The sequence below is a fragment of the Lactuca serriola genome, chromosome 3, assembly GCF_051521515.1.
Source record: "Lactuca serriola cultivar US96UC23 chromosome 3, Lser_US96UC23_V15, whole genome shotgun sequence".
Taxonomy (NCBI): domain Eukaryota; kingdom Viridiplantae; phylum Streptophyta; class Magnoliopsida; order Asterales; family Asteraceae; genus Lactuca; species Lactuca serriola.
In genome coordinates this window covers 287,230,583-287,245,322 of record NC_136410.1, presented here as the reverse complement: position 1 = coordinate 287,245,322, position 14,740 = coordinate 287,230,583, and positions in this window count along the sequence as shown.

The following is a 14,740-nucleotide window of genomic DNA, read 5'->3' as shown; positions in this document are numbered from 1 at the left end:
CCGGCAGAAGCGCCTCATAGGAAATGTCCCAATTCTGGCAGCTGTGCCTAAGTGACAAGATTAGCAGCTGCGCTTGACCAAAGTGTCATTGGCAACAATGGACTTCATGTTGTTTCCTTAGGATGATCCTTAGGAATGAATGAATGAGAAATAGCTGATTCTTAGGGTAGATCCTTAAGAATAAAGAAGATAATGGGGATGGGTAATTGGGTTGATTATTTGATTGTTTAAACATAATAATTATATTATTGTGGGTTGAAAACCCTATGTACTCACCAGGTTTCCCAACCTGACCCACTCAGTTTATTTATATCACAGGTGTTGATATGAAGTGACATTACACTGAGAGATTTAAAGAGATGTAGATCACTAGTGTAAATAATTGTAAGTTCTGTTTATGCTTATGTTTCTGTATTAACGATGACATCCCAAACGTTTTAAAATGAAATAAATACGTTTCTTCGAAAATGTTTTAATAACGTATTTACCATGTTTTTCTGGGAACAAATTCCGCAACATTTTTATAAAATGAAGTACTCTGATTTTTATAAAGCATAAACAACATCGGTCTTTTCTGGCCGTGAAAATGGGGATGTCACAGTTGGTATCAGAGCATTAGTTTAAGCGAACTAGGAATATGGATTTATTTCTAGACTTAAACTTAGAATGCTAAGCGATGATTGTGAGGTGTGAGCACTAGCTTATTTTAGGAATTGTGCCTAAAATGCTTTTATGTGCTAAATGCTTGTGCCTGATATGCTGTTATTCGTTCGGATCTATGGTTTGTTGCCGACCGGATCTGGAAACCTTATGTGTTTAGGATTCTAAGCGTTTAACTACGATATTAGAACTAGCATATAAACGTTTCGGAGTGATAAGAATGATTTAAACGTCAATCCTAAGTAAAGGTCTAGATTCACCTTATTCGGCGTATAGATCAAGATGGCAAGAACCCGTAGCGGGAACGTGAATGCAAATGGGAACCGAGATCAACCCCCAGCGATTGAGCAAATACCGGTTGTGGTAGCCGATGCTGAGCCAATAACGATGGCAGGGGTGCAAGCGATGATCCAAGCAATGTTGGATCGTCAAATGTAGGAAACCAGACGTTTGCTCCAGCAAAATCGAGAGGAAGCGACTATTCAGATCGAACAGCCCAAGTTGAACGAAGGGCAGACTGAGGAAGGAAACTACAGTGGGACTGTTGGTCAAGTCAACCCACCAATAGTTCGACAAAACAACCAAGATGACGAAGTCGAGAGGAATGGATGCAAGTACAAGGATTTTCTGACTTGCAAGCCATTGACTTTCACTGGAAAGGAGGATCCGATCGGGGTCATGGATTGGATCTCGGAGATGGAATTAGCTTTCATGACGTGCGGTTGCAAGGGAAAACAACAGACCACGTTTGCAGTGCGTCAGTTTCGAGGAGGCGCTGTACGATGGTGGAATACCTTGGGAAAGACGCTGAGCCCCAATGAGCCCCTGCAACTGACATGGGCAGAATTTTTGGTGCATTTCAAACGTAGGTACTGCTCAGCCCAAAATCTGCTCGAGCTAGAAAACCACTTCCTTACCTTAAAGAAAGGAAGCATGTCTATTGATGAATACACCAACAACTTCACAGAGAAGATGGAGTTCGCCTTACGTCTTGTTCCGGATGAGCTGACAAAAATTGACAAGTACGCAAAAGGACTTCCATGGGAATATGCAGTGCCAGTGCGTCAGGCACCTACTTTGGAGGCAGCTATCTGGGCTGCCAAGTCAGTTGAGGAGATGATCAAGGGAAGAGCCGCCAACAAGACCGAGGTTGGCGAAAAGAGGAAGTTTGAGGGGTCTGCGAAGCCCGATGAGAGAAGCAAATCAAGTACCAGGAAGTTTAGAGGAGGAGGGAGTGAAGAAAGATGGTGCGAGAAGTGCAAAAAGAAACACTCTGGAAAATGCAGTGAGGAAGTAACTTGTTTCAAGTGTGGGAAGCATGGTCATTATGCCAACGAGTGTAAATTCAATAAAAGGGTGTGTTACGAATGTAATGAGGAAGGACACTTCAAGCAAGATTGCCCAAAGAGAGAGGGGGCTACAAAGCCAAATGTGCCGCCAAAGCTAAAGGCGAGAGCATTTCAAATGATCCTTGACGAAGCAGATGACAATGCGAGGATTCAGGAGTGACAACTTGACATCCAAAGATCGAGTTATGAGGTAGCCATAGAATCGTATGATGTAGCCTGTTAGAGGCATATTCTAGGGTGAACTTGAACACCTATGTAATAGTTTCAAGGAATAATAAAAACCTTCGTTTTGATATCTGATGTGTTAAGCTGTTATATGATTTTCTTGTGTGGTGACTTGGAAAACTGTGGGACAATACCTGAGACGAGTATGAGTAGGTGTGAATGGTAGTAGAGGCCGATACTACCGGAAGCACAGGACTCACACTTGGATCAGGGAAAGTCACAAGGTTACCAAGAAGCTAGTAATTGATTTCGTTTTATTCAAGTGTGTTGTTACCATCGTTTCGGTAATGACTAAGAAGATTGTTGATATTCCGACCCTAGTGGTCATATCGAATCGAGTCCGACTACGATGAGTATGTTGTGTGGCTCAGAGGACCAAGTTTGATGTAGCGTCCGACTTAAACCAAACGGTTGAAATCAAAGCGATCAATAGAAGTATCGCACTCGTTGTTAAAGAAGTTGGTGGCTAGAAATGCCTAATGTTAAAGTGTGATTATATCACATTAGAACATGAAGGAAGGCATAGTCTGTTTTAGAATTTAACTCTAAGAGACCTAAGTCTAAGTGTTGCAACATACGATGATAGGTCATTAGAATATGACACATCGATCTATAGTAGTAATAAAAGAACTTATCTCAAGTCCGTATCCAGCAAGGATCGAGATTGTGACTTGAAGATCATAATTTGGAGTCTAACCTGAGGTAGAGAGCAGGTGCACGATCGAGTACTCTTACAGTCAATGAGTTTAAGAGATAGAATCGAAGGAATGTAGAAGTTATAATTATTACCTAGGATGAAGAGATGACGTATGGAGTCATTATACGACCCTGTTTCGTTGATGATTCCGGGACGTAATCATCCTAAGGGGGAGATAATTGTAACGCCCGCAAATTTGGGCTAGTCAAATTAGAGGCAATAGGGGTCGAAAACGACTTTTCGACAAAAGATTATTTAGAATAAATAATCTTAATCAAGTTGTAGAGTATGTTACAAGGTTTTCGTACATATAAAGAACGCCGAAAACCGAGTTATAACGAAGAAGTTATGACCCGTTGAAGTTTCGCGACGGAACCGGCACGATACCGAGAAGCGTAAATAGTGAATTTACGATAGAGCGAGATTTAGCCTTAGCGATCTAAACGAAACTCGTAGAATATGTTAAACTAAGAACATCGATAAAAAGAACGCCCAAATCTGACTTCGTATGAGGAAGTTATGATTTTTTTCTAAGATTTAGCATAGCAGTGCACAGCCCGAAATCTGAATTTTAGATCGGTCGATTTTTAGCCGACGGGATCTAAATGAAAGTTGTAGTACTCGTAAATACCAATGCATGGATATAAATAACGTCAAAAACGGAGTTCGTATGAACGAGTTACAAATTATAATAGCATATTTACGTATTAAAATAAAGTATAAATCATATATACGTACACATATATATACATATGTATATATCATTAGAAAGGTATCGACGATGCGGTCATTATAAGACTAATGTTGAGTTCTTTCGACATTAGTTTAGTGCAAATATCATTAAATCTATTTAAAATAGTATTATAAAGGGGTGTTTAGTTGTTTATATAACTATAAGGTCATTAAGTAATTATGGAGGGTAGTTTTTGTAAATTCAATTACTATAAATAAGAGGCTTGGGCTCTCATATTTCTTGCACCATTCTCTTGATTCAAGAGTCTTTCTCTCCTTATCCCCCGAGCATTTCGGTCCCTCGTGATTCGACTTCTCTTTCTGTAGTTTTAGTATAGTAAGGTGAGCGCTGAAGCGCTGCACGAATCTTTCTTCGAAAGATTCAGCGACGAAGTTCTGCCCCTGCAGAGCCCGACTCCTAGCTAAAATCCCCTTGTAAGTAAGTTATGCTTACCCTATTTTAAATATAGTTTATATTTAAAATTAGTATTGTTATTATAAATTTATAATAAATATTTGAGCTATTATTATGACTTATATAAGTGTCGTTATAATATCTTTCTAACTACTCGCGGTACGGGGAATCTGGTTTAAAGGGCCGCATAGGGTTGTTGGATTTCAGAAGTGCTATATGCCAAAATGGTCCTGCCCTCCGGTGTTTTATGTCTGGCCCCTGTCTATACATAGTGGTTGGAAAGTATTGTTTAAACGCTTATATAATAATAATAATAAGACTAATAATTAGTCACGGTAAATATTAGACTAAAATCTAGTGGTAATAATACTAGGTTTCGTCGAAGGAAATTATTTTAAAGTAAACGAAGCGCTGTCCGAGTACCGAGTCACCACCTTCTCAAGTGAGTGCATAGTTACTTTCAGCTTACACATAGATATGAAGTATTTTATATAAATTACGTGTTATGTGTGCATATTGTCTGAATACTTGTTGTCTATGCTGGTGAAAGATTTTTATACATGTTTTAAATGATGTAAATTGTATAAAGTATTTTATATCTACAAAATATGTTGGGTAAAACATGGGTAGATGAATGATGATGGATAAAAGTTGAAATAGAGGAACATTAGTAGTACGGACCTAGTTCCCTATAGGTATACATTGGCAGCAGTTGACCTAGTACCCTATAGATGAGCACTGGCAGTTGTGCCACAACCCGTAGATGATTTAGATCTACGGTAAACGTCCTAGCAGCTGCGCTCTAAGGATAGTATCGGCAGTTGCGCCTAATAGGGAGCCTTATGACCATGACAGTAGCGTTAAAAGGTCAATACCGGCAGAAGCGCCTCATAGGAAATGTCCCAATTCTGGCAGCTGCGCCTAAGTGACAAGATTAGCAGCTGCGCTTGACCAAAGTGTCATTGGCAACAATGGACTTCATGTTGTTTCCTTAGGATGATCCTTAGGAATGAATGAATGAGAAATAGCTGATTCTTAGGGTAGATCCTTAAGAATAAAGAAGATAATGGGGATGGGTAATTGGGTTGATTATTTGATTGTTTAAACATAATAATTATATTATTGTGGGTTGAAAACCCTATGTACTCACCAGGTTTCCCAACCTGACCCACTCAGTTTATTTATATCACAGGTGTTGATATGAAGTGACATTACACTGAGAGATTTAAAGAGATGTAGATCACTAGTGTAAATAATTGTAAGTTCTGTTTATGCTTATGTTTCTGTATTAACGATGACATCCCAAACGTTTTAAAATGAAATAAATACGTTTCTTCGAAAATGTTTTAATAACGTATTTACCATGTTTTTCTGGGAACAAATTCCGCAACATTTTTATAAAATGAAGTACTCTGATTTTTATAAAGCATAAACAACATCGGTCTTTTCTGGCCGTGAAAATGGGGATGTCACACTCGAAAATTTGGAGAGGAATGAAGAGAGTTTCTTTGAGAGAGTTTTGAGTGAAGTGTGTGTGTGTTTGGGAGACTCTCGGCCAAGAAGAAGCAAGAGAGAAGAAGAGAGATGAGTGAAGGGATGGTTGCATGGAAATATGAGAGTATGCATGGAAGACCATTAAATAAAAATGAGTTGGCACACACAAAGTCAACTCTTCCTTCTTGGTGGGCTTGGGCCGAGAGTGGAGAGGGAAAAGAGAAAGGATTGGGTCTTGAGTGCTTATCCCATATTATGACTCACTTTGGATGATGTTTGGGCCCAATTAAATCAAAGTGTAATTTTTATGACCTATTAGGGCTAAATTAAGTTGGTTGTGACCCATTAAGGCCCATTAAAGTTATTCTAGTATATTTTGGGCTCATAAGGCCCAAAAATATTAAGTTTCATGTATATGGGTCCATTTAGGGCCCATTAGAGAGTTCTAGATTCAAGATGGATAATTTGGAAGTTTATTAGTCCATTAGGCCCAATAAGGAAATCCTAATCCAAAATGGACTCAAATTGGGATTTCAAAGGTTTCCAATTCTTTATTGACCATTTGTAGTGCTAGAAGGAAGTATTTGATGAAGTTTTGTTGTTATAGAATAAGCATCATGCATGTTTTCATGTTATTGATTCATAGTTGTTATAAGTGTTGTAGTTACAAGGCACCAAAATTTCTAGTTGTGACATCATCCCCCCGTTAGAGGGAATTTTGTCCTGAAATTCTTTTGAAAGCTAGATTTTAGAATGCGAGAATAGACGAGGGTACTTCTGCTTCATTTGATCTTCGCGTTCCCATGTGAATTCTGGTCCGCGTCTCGCGTTCCATCGAACTTTCACAATTGGAATGCGGCTCTGCTTGGTACGCTTTACCTCTCGGTCCATGATTTCAACCAGCTCCTCGATGAACAGAAGGTTCTCATTGATTTCGATTTCCTCTATTGGAATGACGAGAGTCTCGTCGGATAAGCACTTCTTCAAGTTGGAGACGTGGAACACAGGGTGTACACTGCTGAGCTCGACGGGTAGTTGCAATCTATAAGCCACTGGACCGATTCGGGCAAGAATCTCGAAGTGTCCAATGTATCGAGGGTTCAGTTTGCCCCACTTCCCAAAACGAATCACTCCTTTCCAAGGAGATACTCTTAGTAACACCCTATCTCCGACTTCAAATTCCAAGGGTTTCGTCGTTTATTGGCGTAGCTCTTTTGTCTGTCTCGTGACGATTGCAGTCGTGATCTGATCTGAATTATCTTCTCGGTCGTCTCGCGTATGATTTTCGGTCCCGTTAAGGCGTTGTTTGGTGTTTGCCCTCTCGCTAGCTGGGTGTCTCCTACCTCAACCCAGCACAACGGTGATCTACATTTATGCCCGTATAATGCTTCGAAAGAAGCAACTTTGATACTCGAGTGATAACTGTTGTTATACGAGAACTTGATCAAATGCAAGTGGGTATCCCATGATCTTCCAAAGTCTATTACACACGCACGAAGCATATCTTCTAGTGTTTGAATGGTTCGCTCGCTTTGACCATCCGTTTGTGGGTGGTAGGCAGTGCTCATATCGAGTTATGTTCCCATAGCTTTCTGAAGCGATTGCCAAAAGCGTGAAGTAAATCTACTATCTCTATCTGAGATGATAGATACCGGTACTCCGTGGAGTCTCACGATTTCTTTGATGTAGATTCTTGTCAGGCGCTCCATCTTGTATGATTCTTTTATTGGTAGGAAATGGGCGGATTTCGTTAGTCTATCAGCTATTACCCAGCTCGTGTCCAAACCGTCCGTCGACTTGGGTAGTTTGGTCACAAAATCCATGGTAATCCTTTCCCATTTCCACTCGGGAATTACTGGCTACTGTAGTAATCCAGAGGGCTTCTGATATTCCACCCTTAATTTAGCACAAGTGAGGCACTTGCTCACGTAAGTGGCAATCTCTTCCTTCATATTTTGCCACCAATAATGTTGCTTAACATCCAAGTACATTTTGTCTGAACCCGAATGGATGGAGTATCGCGTCTTGTGAGCTTCGTTCATGACTACCTCTCTGAATCCCTCAAGTTTAGGGACCCATATGCGGTTCATGAAGTAATATGCTCCATCTTCCTTCACCTCCAAGTTCTTCTCCATTCCACACAACGCTTCACTTGTTTTTTTTTCCGCCTTCATGGCATCTGACTGGGCCGTTCTGATTTGCGAGGTCAGGTAGGATTGGATGGTTATCGAGAGATTTTTCACACGACGACTTTAGTATTCTTTTCGACTCAAGGCATCGGCTACCACGTTAGCCTTTCCTGGATGGTACTTGATTTCGCACTCGTAGTCGTTTAACAGTTCGACCCATCTTTGTTGCCTCATGCTTAACTCTTTTTGATTCAAGATGTGCTGGAGACTCTTGTGGTCGGTGAAGATAGTGCACTTGGGACCGTACAGGTAGTGTCTCCAAATCTTCAGGGCAAAGACCACTGCTCCCAGCTCCAGATCGTGGGTCGTGTAATTCACTTCGTGCGTCTTTAGTTGCCGGGACGCGTAAGCTATCACCTTTCCACGCTGCATGAGTACACAGCCTAAACCCTGATTTGACGCATCGCAGTAGACTATAAAGTCATCCGTTCCTTCGGGTAGCGATAGCACCGACGCATCGCAGTAGACTATAAAGTCATCCGTTTCTTCTCCATTCCACACAGCGCTTCACTTGTTTTGTTTTCTGCCTTCATGGCATCTGACTGGGTCGTTCTGATTTGCGAGGTCAGGTGGGATTGGATGGTTATCGAGAGATTTTTCACACGACGACTTTAGTATTCTTTTTGACTCAAGGCATCGGCTACCACGTTAGCCTTTCCTGGATGGTACTTGATTTCGCACTCGTAGTCGTTTAGCAGTTCGACCCATCTTTGTTGCCTCATGTTTAGCTCTTTTTTATTCAAGATGTGCTGGAGACTCTTGTGGTCGGTGAAGATAGTGCACTTGGTACCGTACAGGTAGTGTCCCCAAATCTTCAGGGAAAAGACCACTGCTCCCAGCTCCATATCGTGGGTCGTGTAATTCACTTCTTGCGTCTTTATTTGCCGGGACGCGTAAGCTATCACCTTTCCACGCTGCATGAGTACACAGCCTAAACCCTGATTTGACGCATCACAGTAGACTATAAAGTGATCCGTTCCTTTGGGTAGCGATAGCACCGACGCACTACAGAGTGCTTGCTTTAGAGATCGAAACGTGGCTTCCTGCTTGTCCGTCCATACGAAGGGTACGCCCTTTTGTGTAAGCATGGTAAGCGGTTTGGCCGTCTTAGAGAAGTTTTGGATGAATCTCCTGTAATAGCCTGCGAGACCCAGAAACTGGCGAATTTCTGTGGGTGTTGTTAGGATTGCCCATCCTTTGATAGCTGGGATTTTAGAAGGATCCACATGAATTCCTTCCTGACAAACAACATGTCCCAAAAAGTTCACGCTTCAGTGGCAAAACTCGCACTTGGAGAGTTTTACGTACAACTTTCGGTTCGCAGGGTTTCCAGGATTTGTCGAAGATGTTGGCCGTGTTCTTCTTCGCTTCGAGAATATACTAGGATATCATCGATGAAAACGATTACGAAATTATCAAGAAAGGGTTGGCAGATTCGGTTCATTAGGTCCATGAATGAGGCAGGAGCATTCGTTAGACCGAAGGGCATTACGAGAAATTCATAATGTCCATAACGAGTTCGGAAGGCGGTTTTTGGAATATCCTCCTCCCGGACCTTGAGTTGGTGGTATCCAGATCGTAGATCTATCTTTGAGAAGTGACTAGCTCCTTGGAGCTGGTCGAATAGGTCTTCGATTCGTGGAAGTGGATATCGGTTTTTGACAGTGAGCTTGTTAAGTTCTCTGTAGTCGATACACATCCTGAAGGTACTGTCTTTCTTCTTAACAAAGAGAACTGGGGCTCCCCAAGGTGATAAACTGGGTTGGATGAATCCTTTATCCAGAAGCTCACTGAGTTGGCCGGACAACTCTTGCATCTCCGTAGGAGCCAATCTGTAGGGCGATTTGGCGATGGGGGTAGCTCCTGGTACAAGGTCAATTCAAAACTCGACTTGTCTTTCTAGGGGTATCCCCGGAAGATCATCAGGAAAGACATCTGGGAGCTCACAAGCTACTGGAATATCTTGAATGTTGACCTCTTTCTTGGATTTGTCTACTATGTGAGCCAGGAACGTCAAGTCCTTATTTCGTAGGTGCTTCTGCGCTTTAATACACGAGATAAGACGAAGGTTCGTGCTGGGTTTGTCCCCATAAACAATTAGGGTTTCGCGATTTGGGAGATGAAGGCGAACGGCCTTCTCGTGACACATAATTTCAGCATGGTGGGGGCTTAACCAATCCATGCCGATAATCACATCAAAACTCCTAATGGAAACATGCATTAAGTTTATTTGAAAGACATGGTGATTTAAGGATAGGGTACATCCGATATAGATTTCCCCAGTGGATTCTGTCTTCCCATTAGCCATTTCCACCGTGAAGGTTTCATTAAGCTTTTGGGGTTGTTGATTTAACAAGTGTTTGAATTTATTGCTCACAAAACTCCGTTCTGCCCCGGTATCAAATAGGATGCATGCATAAGTGTGGTTTAGGAGAAACGTACCAGTAACAACAGTGGGATCCTGAACCGCTCCTCCCTGAACCATAGCTAGCACCCTTCCTGTTCCTGCGTTCCCAGGGTTGTTGGTGTTGGGGCAATTCTGACGGATATGCCCTGTCCTTCCACATCCGTAGCAAGTGGGTCTTGATCCCGTGTTATTGCTGCTGCTGTTGGTGTTGTTGTTGTTGTTGTTGTTTCCTTGTGGTTGATTCTGGGGAGGATAGGTCCTGCAATACTTTGCAGTATGACCCTTCCGATTGCATCTGGTGCAATGCATTTCCCTGCATTCACCGTTATGGTGGTAGTTTCACCTGTTGCACTTTGGGAGATTCCCAGAATACTGCCTAGGAGCACTTGGATTAGCTGAGGCTGGAGCATGTGGTGTGAAGTGTTTGAGTGGTTGCAGCATTGACCGTCACCGTTTGTTGCTTCTTTTCCGATTCCGAGCCTTGTCGCCCTTTTCTCTTGTTGTTCCTTCCTTTCTTGTTGTCATTCTCTTTCTTGCACTCGATTTCCGCTGGCTTCTAGCCCTTTTTGTTGTTGTGGTCGTACAGCTTCTTGGCCAATCTCTTGGCACTGCCGAACGTTTCAGGTTTTGCAGCGATCACATTTCCTTGGATCGGGGAGGTCAATCCCCAGGTGAATCTATCGATTTTCTTTCCTTCAGACGTAATCATGCCAGGGCACAATAATGACAACTCGCTAAACTTTGATATGTATGCATCTATATCAGAGTTTCGGACGGTGAGATCCCACAGCTCTTGCTCCATCTTCTGAATCTCGCCATGAGGGTAGTACTCAGCCATCAACATTTCCTTCAGCTATGTCCATGGCATAGAGTTGGCTACAGGGAGAGTCATGGCCTCTATATGTCCATTCCACCAGGTGAGAGCCTGGTCGACAAAGGTGCATGCGGCAAACTTCACTTTTAATTCCTCGGGGCATTCACATATTTCGAACACTGATTCCACCTTCTCAATCCACCTTTTCAGGACTATCACACCACCTGTGCCATTAAAGGTTCGCGGCTTGGCATTGGTGAAATCCTTGTAGGAGCATGTTTTGGTCGGTCCTTGATTGATCCCGTTGTTCGAACTTCCTGCTCCTTGTCCGTTGACTCCTCCATTGTTCCCTTGGTGAATCTGTGCCATTGATGCGGTGACCGTAGCAGACACATCTGCTTGGAATGCAGTTGAGTCAACTTCCGGAGGGGTTGGTCCAGGGTTACCGCGAGTTGGTCATCGAGGCATCTTTCTGTCATGGAACGGAAATATGTTGAGTGCCTATGGTTTTGTGAGATTGTGATCCTATAAACTAGGTGTGTAGCATGAACTTAAGCAATTTCACAATTTAGCATACAATCATGGATATATAACACATAGCAGATTACAACATCACAGTAGAACACATAAAACCTTTCATTAATTTTATCCGCATTTTTGATACATGAAAATTTTGCTCGAAAGAGCAATACATAAGTGGTGCAATTTCGACAGCATAACGACTCTATGAGTAGTGTAATCACTTAAACATAGAGTCGGGGTACATAGCATAGATCCTAGTGACATAGTACTAAAGACGGGTATGACTAGTTCCTCGTACGGTGAGACCTATATAGCAGGTAATAGAGCAGGTCCTATTAGTAAGGATGACGACGACGCTCAATCGTCGAGGTGACGTACCAAAAGTTCAGCTAGTTCATTCGCCTCTTGGGTGATTACCTCTACTTTTCGCTCGGCTCGCACAGCCCTTGCCTTGGCCATGATGAGTTGAAGCTTCAGGTTGATAACTGCCTCCTCGAGAGAGCATAGATAGTCTGTATCCACCCCTTGAAACATGCGGGAATTTGACGGGGCTTCCAACTGGTGAGGTTCACTACGTGCCTCCTCTACGCCCTTTTCTTCGTCTGGCTCTTGGTCCAGCTCATCATAATCGAAATCAACTATCACTTATTCGTCCTGTTCCTCTTCATGTCCAATGTCGTGTGCCCCTCCTTGATCTACCTCTGGCTCATCCTTGATCTTCCCGTGGGTTACTAGGACTTGATGAAACTGAATGCCCTGGTTTTCTCCTTCCATTTTAACTGAGAGGGGCATGCGAATAACTATCGTTACTCCTATGACGCTTATATTATTGTATAGATTAAGTTGCTGTTCTCTTTTTGGTGATAAAGGGGTATGCTTTTAGGTTTTCCTACCATCGCGATTTCCTCGGGACACGTGATAGTTGTACCTTGGAGGAAATGTAGTTGATCAGGCTACATCCTCTCCTTGATACAACCATGTACAGTCCCAGCTCACCCAAGATGATAGCATTATCTTGTTTGGTTTGGTATTATTTTCTGTTCCCTAATTCACACAGGCAAAGATGTTTTATAGATGTGTTCTTATTTGTTTTGTTTTGTTCATAGTTGGGTTAGTCCCTTTTTGGTTTATAGTTGCATATCAATATGTGGTTAGATATGCTAGTTCACTATAAACAATGCTCTGATACCAACCTGTCACACCCACGAACCAGACGGCGGAAACGTACGAGGGCTCGCGTGACTTAAATTGAATATCATCACAATGAATATACATGAATCATAACATAAACGTCACCATGTATCAATATATTACAGCTGGAATTGTTCACATCAAGTACATTGTTTTAACATTAAATATTCATAACATAAATAGTTTGAGTGTTTTTGATAAAACAAAGAGTCTAGGTCATAGATCCAAGCATGAACTTACCTTAGATGATGAGTTTTGTGGAATGATCTCTTTGAAAGCTTCCTAGATCTTGAAAATTTGGAGAGGAATGGAGAGAGTTTCTTTGAGAGAGTTTTGAGTGAAGTGTGTGTGTGTGTGTGTTTGGGTGACTCTCGGCCGAGAAGAAGCAAGAGAGAAGAAGAGAGATGAGTGAAGGGATGGTTGCATGGAAATATGAGAGTATGCATGGAAGACCATTAAATAAAAATGAGTTGGCACACACAAAGTCAACTCTTCCTTCTTGGTGGGCTTGGGCCGAGAGTGGAGAGGGAAAAGAGAAAGGATTGGGTCTTGAGTGCTCAGCCCATATTATGACTCACTTTGGATGATGTTTGGGCCCAATTAAATCAAAGTGTAATTTTTATGACCTATTAGGGCTAAATTAAGTTGGTTGTGACCCATTAAGGCCCATTAAAGTTATCCTAGTATATTTTAGGCTCATAAGGCCCAAAAATATTAAGTTTCATGTATATGGGTCCATTTAGGGCCCATTAGAGAGTTCTAGATTCAAGATGGATAATTTGGAAGTTTATTAGTCCATTAGGCCCAATAAGGAAAATCCTAGTCCAAAATGGACTCAAATTGGGATTTTAAAGGTTTCCAATTCTTTATTGACCATTTGTAGTGCTAGAAGGAAGTATTTGATGAAGTTTTGTTGTTATAGAATAAGCATCATGCACGTTTTCATGTTATTGATTCATAGTTGTTATAAGTGTTGTAGTTACAAGGCACCAAAATTTCTAGTTGTGACAATATCTTTATTGGGCCTGGAAATAATATACATGTTTAGTGGGCCTTAGTGTCCTCTTACATGTATATTGGGCTTAGGATAGACATTCATATTCCTTTGATCCTAGAAATAATAGATATGTATAGTGGGCCTTAGTTGTCCACTTACATGTTTATTGGGCCTAGGAATGAGTTTTAAATGTGTTCTTCTTTCTTTTCCGTGTAAATTTTCAATTAAGGATCTAGTGAGACCTGTCGGTTGGCACCTTTGAGTGTACAATCGTAGCCTGTAGTTATAACTAGAGTTTCCTGGAGGGAAAGCGGGAGTTTGTGTATAGATCTATACGGGGGTGACACCCCACACTTGAGTTGTTCGCTACAGTTAGACTAGGCCAGTCTAGGGTGACAAAAACCTTATTCTATTCCGGCAGCGTCCTAAAGACGCAAAGACAGGCGAAATTGTCATTATTATGTATGGTTATAGCAACTCACTTAGAGGAATTAACGTTATAAGATTTACGGGAAACCATTCTATTTTCTTTTTTGGGATGAAACGGGAAACCTTCTTTTTGATAAAACAACAACCTATAAGCATCAGTACTCAACCACCGGGGTTGAGATTTCAGCAGTATCTATTGCAAACAACATCGGGTTGTCTGGAAATCATTCTCTTTCTTTCGCAAACATTAACACACATGCATTAATATAAGATCGGACAAAAATATTTCAAACCATTTCTTTTTAGAAAATATTGGATTTTTGAAAGCACTATGAAAACGATTCTAAACAAGTACAAAAACCATTTTTATTCAAAACTGCTTATGAACTCACCAACTTTTTAGTTGACGCTTTTTCAAAACGACTTGTATTCTCAGGAATTCCAGTAGTAGGTAATAAGTTCGACTATAAGATCAAGTGGTGCGACTTCAAGAAATTTTACTTTCTTACTTTTGTGTAACTAATGAACAAGATTCAATATGTAAACTATGTAAGTGTGTATTTCCAATGTATGATGATTGGTTTTCATGTTTCATTCATATTCAATTGTTATGATACTG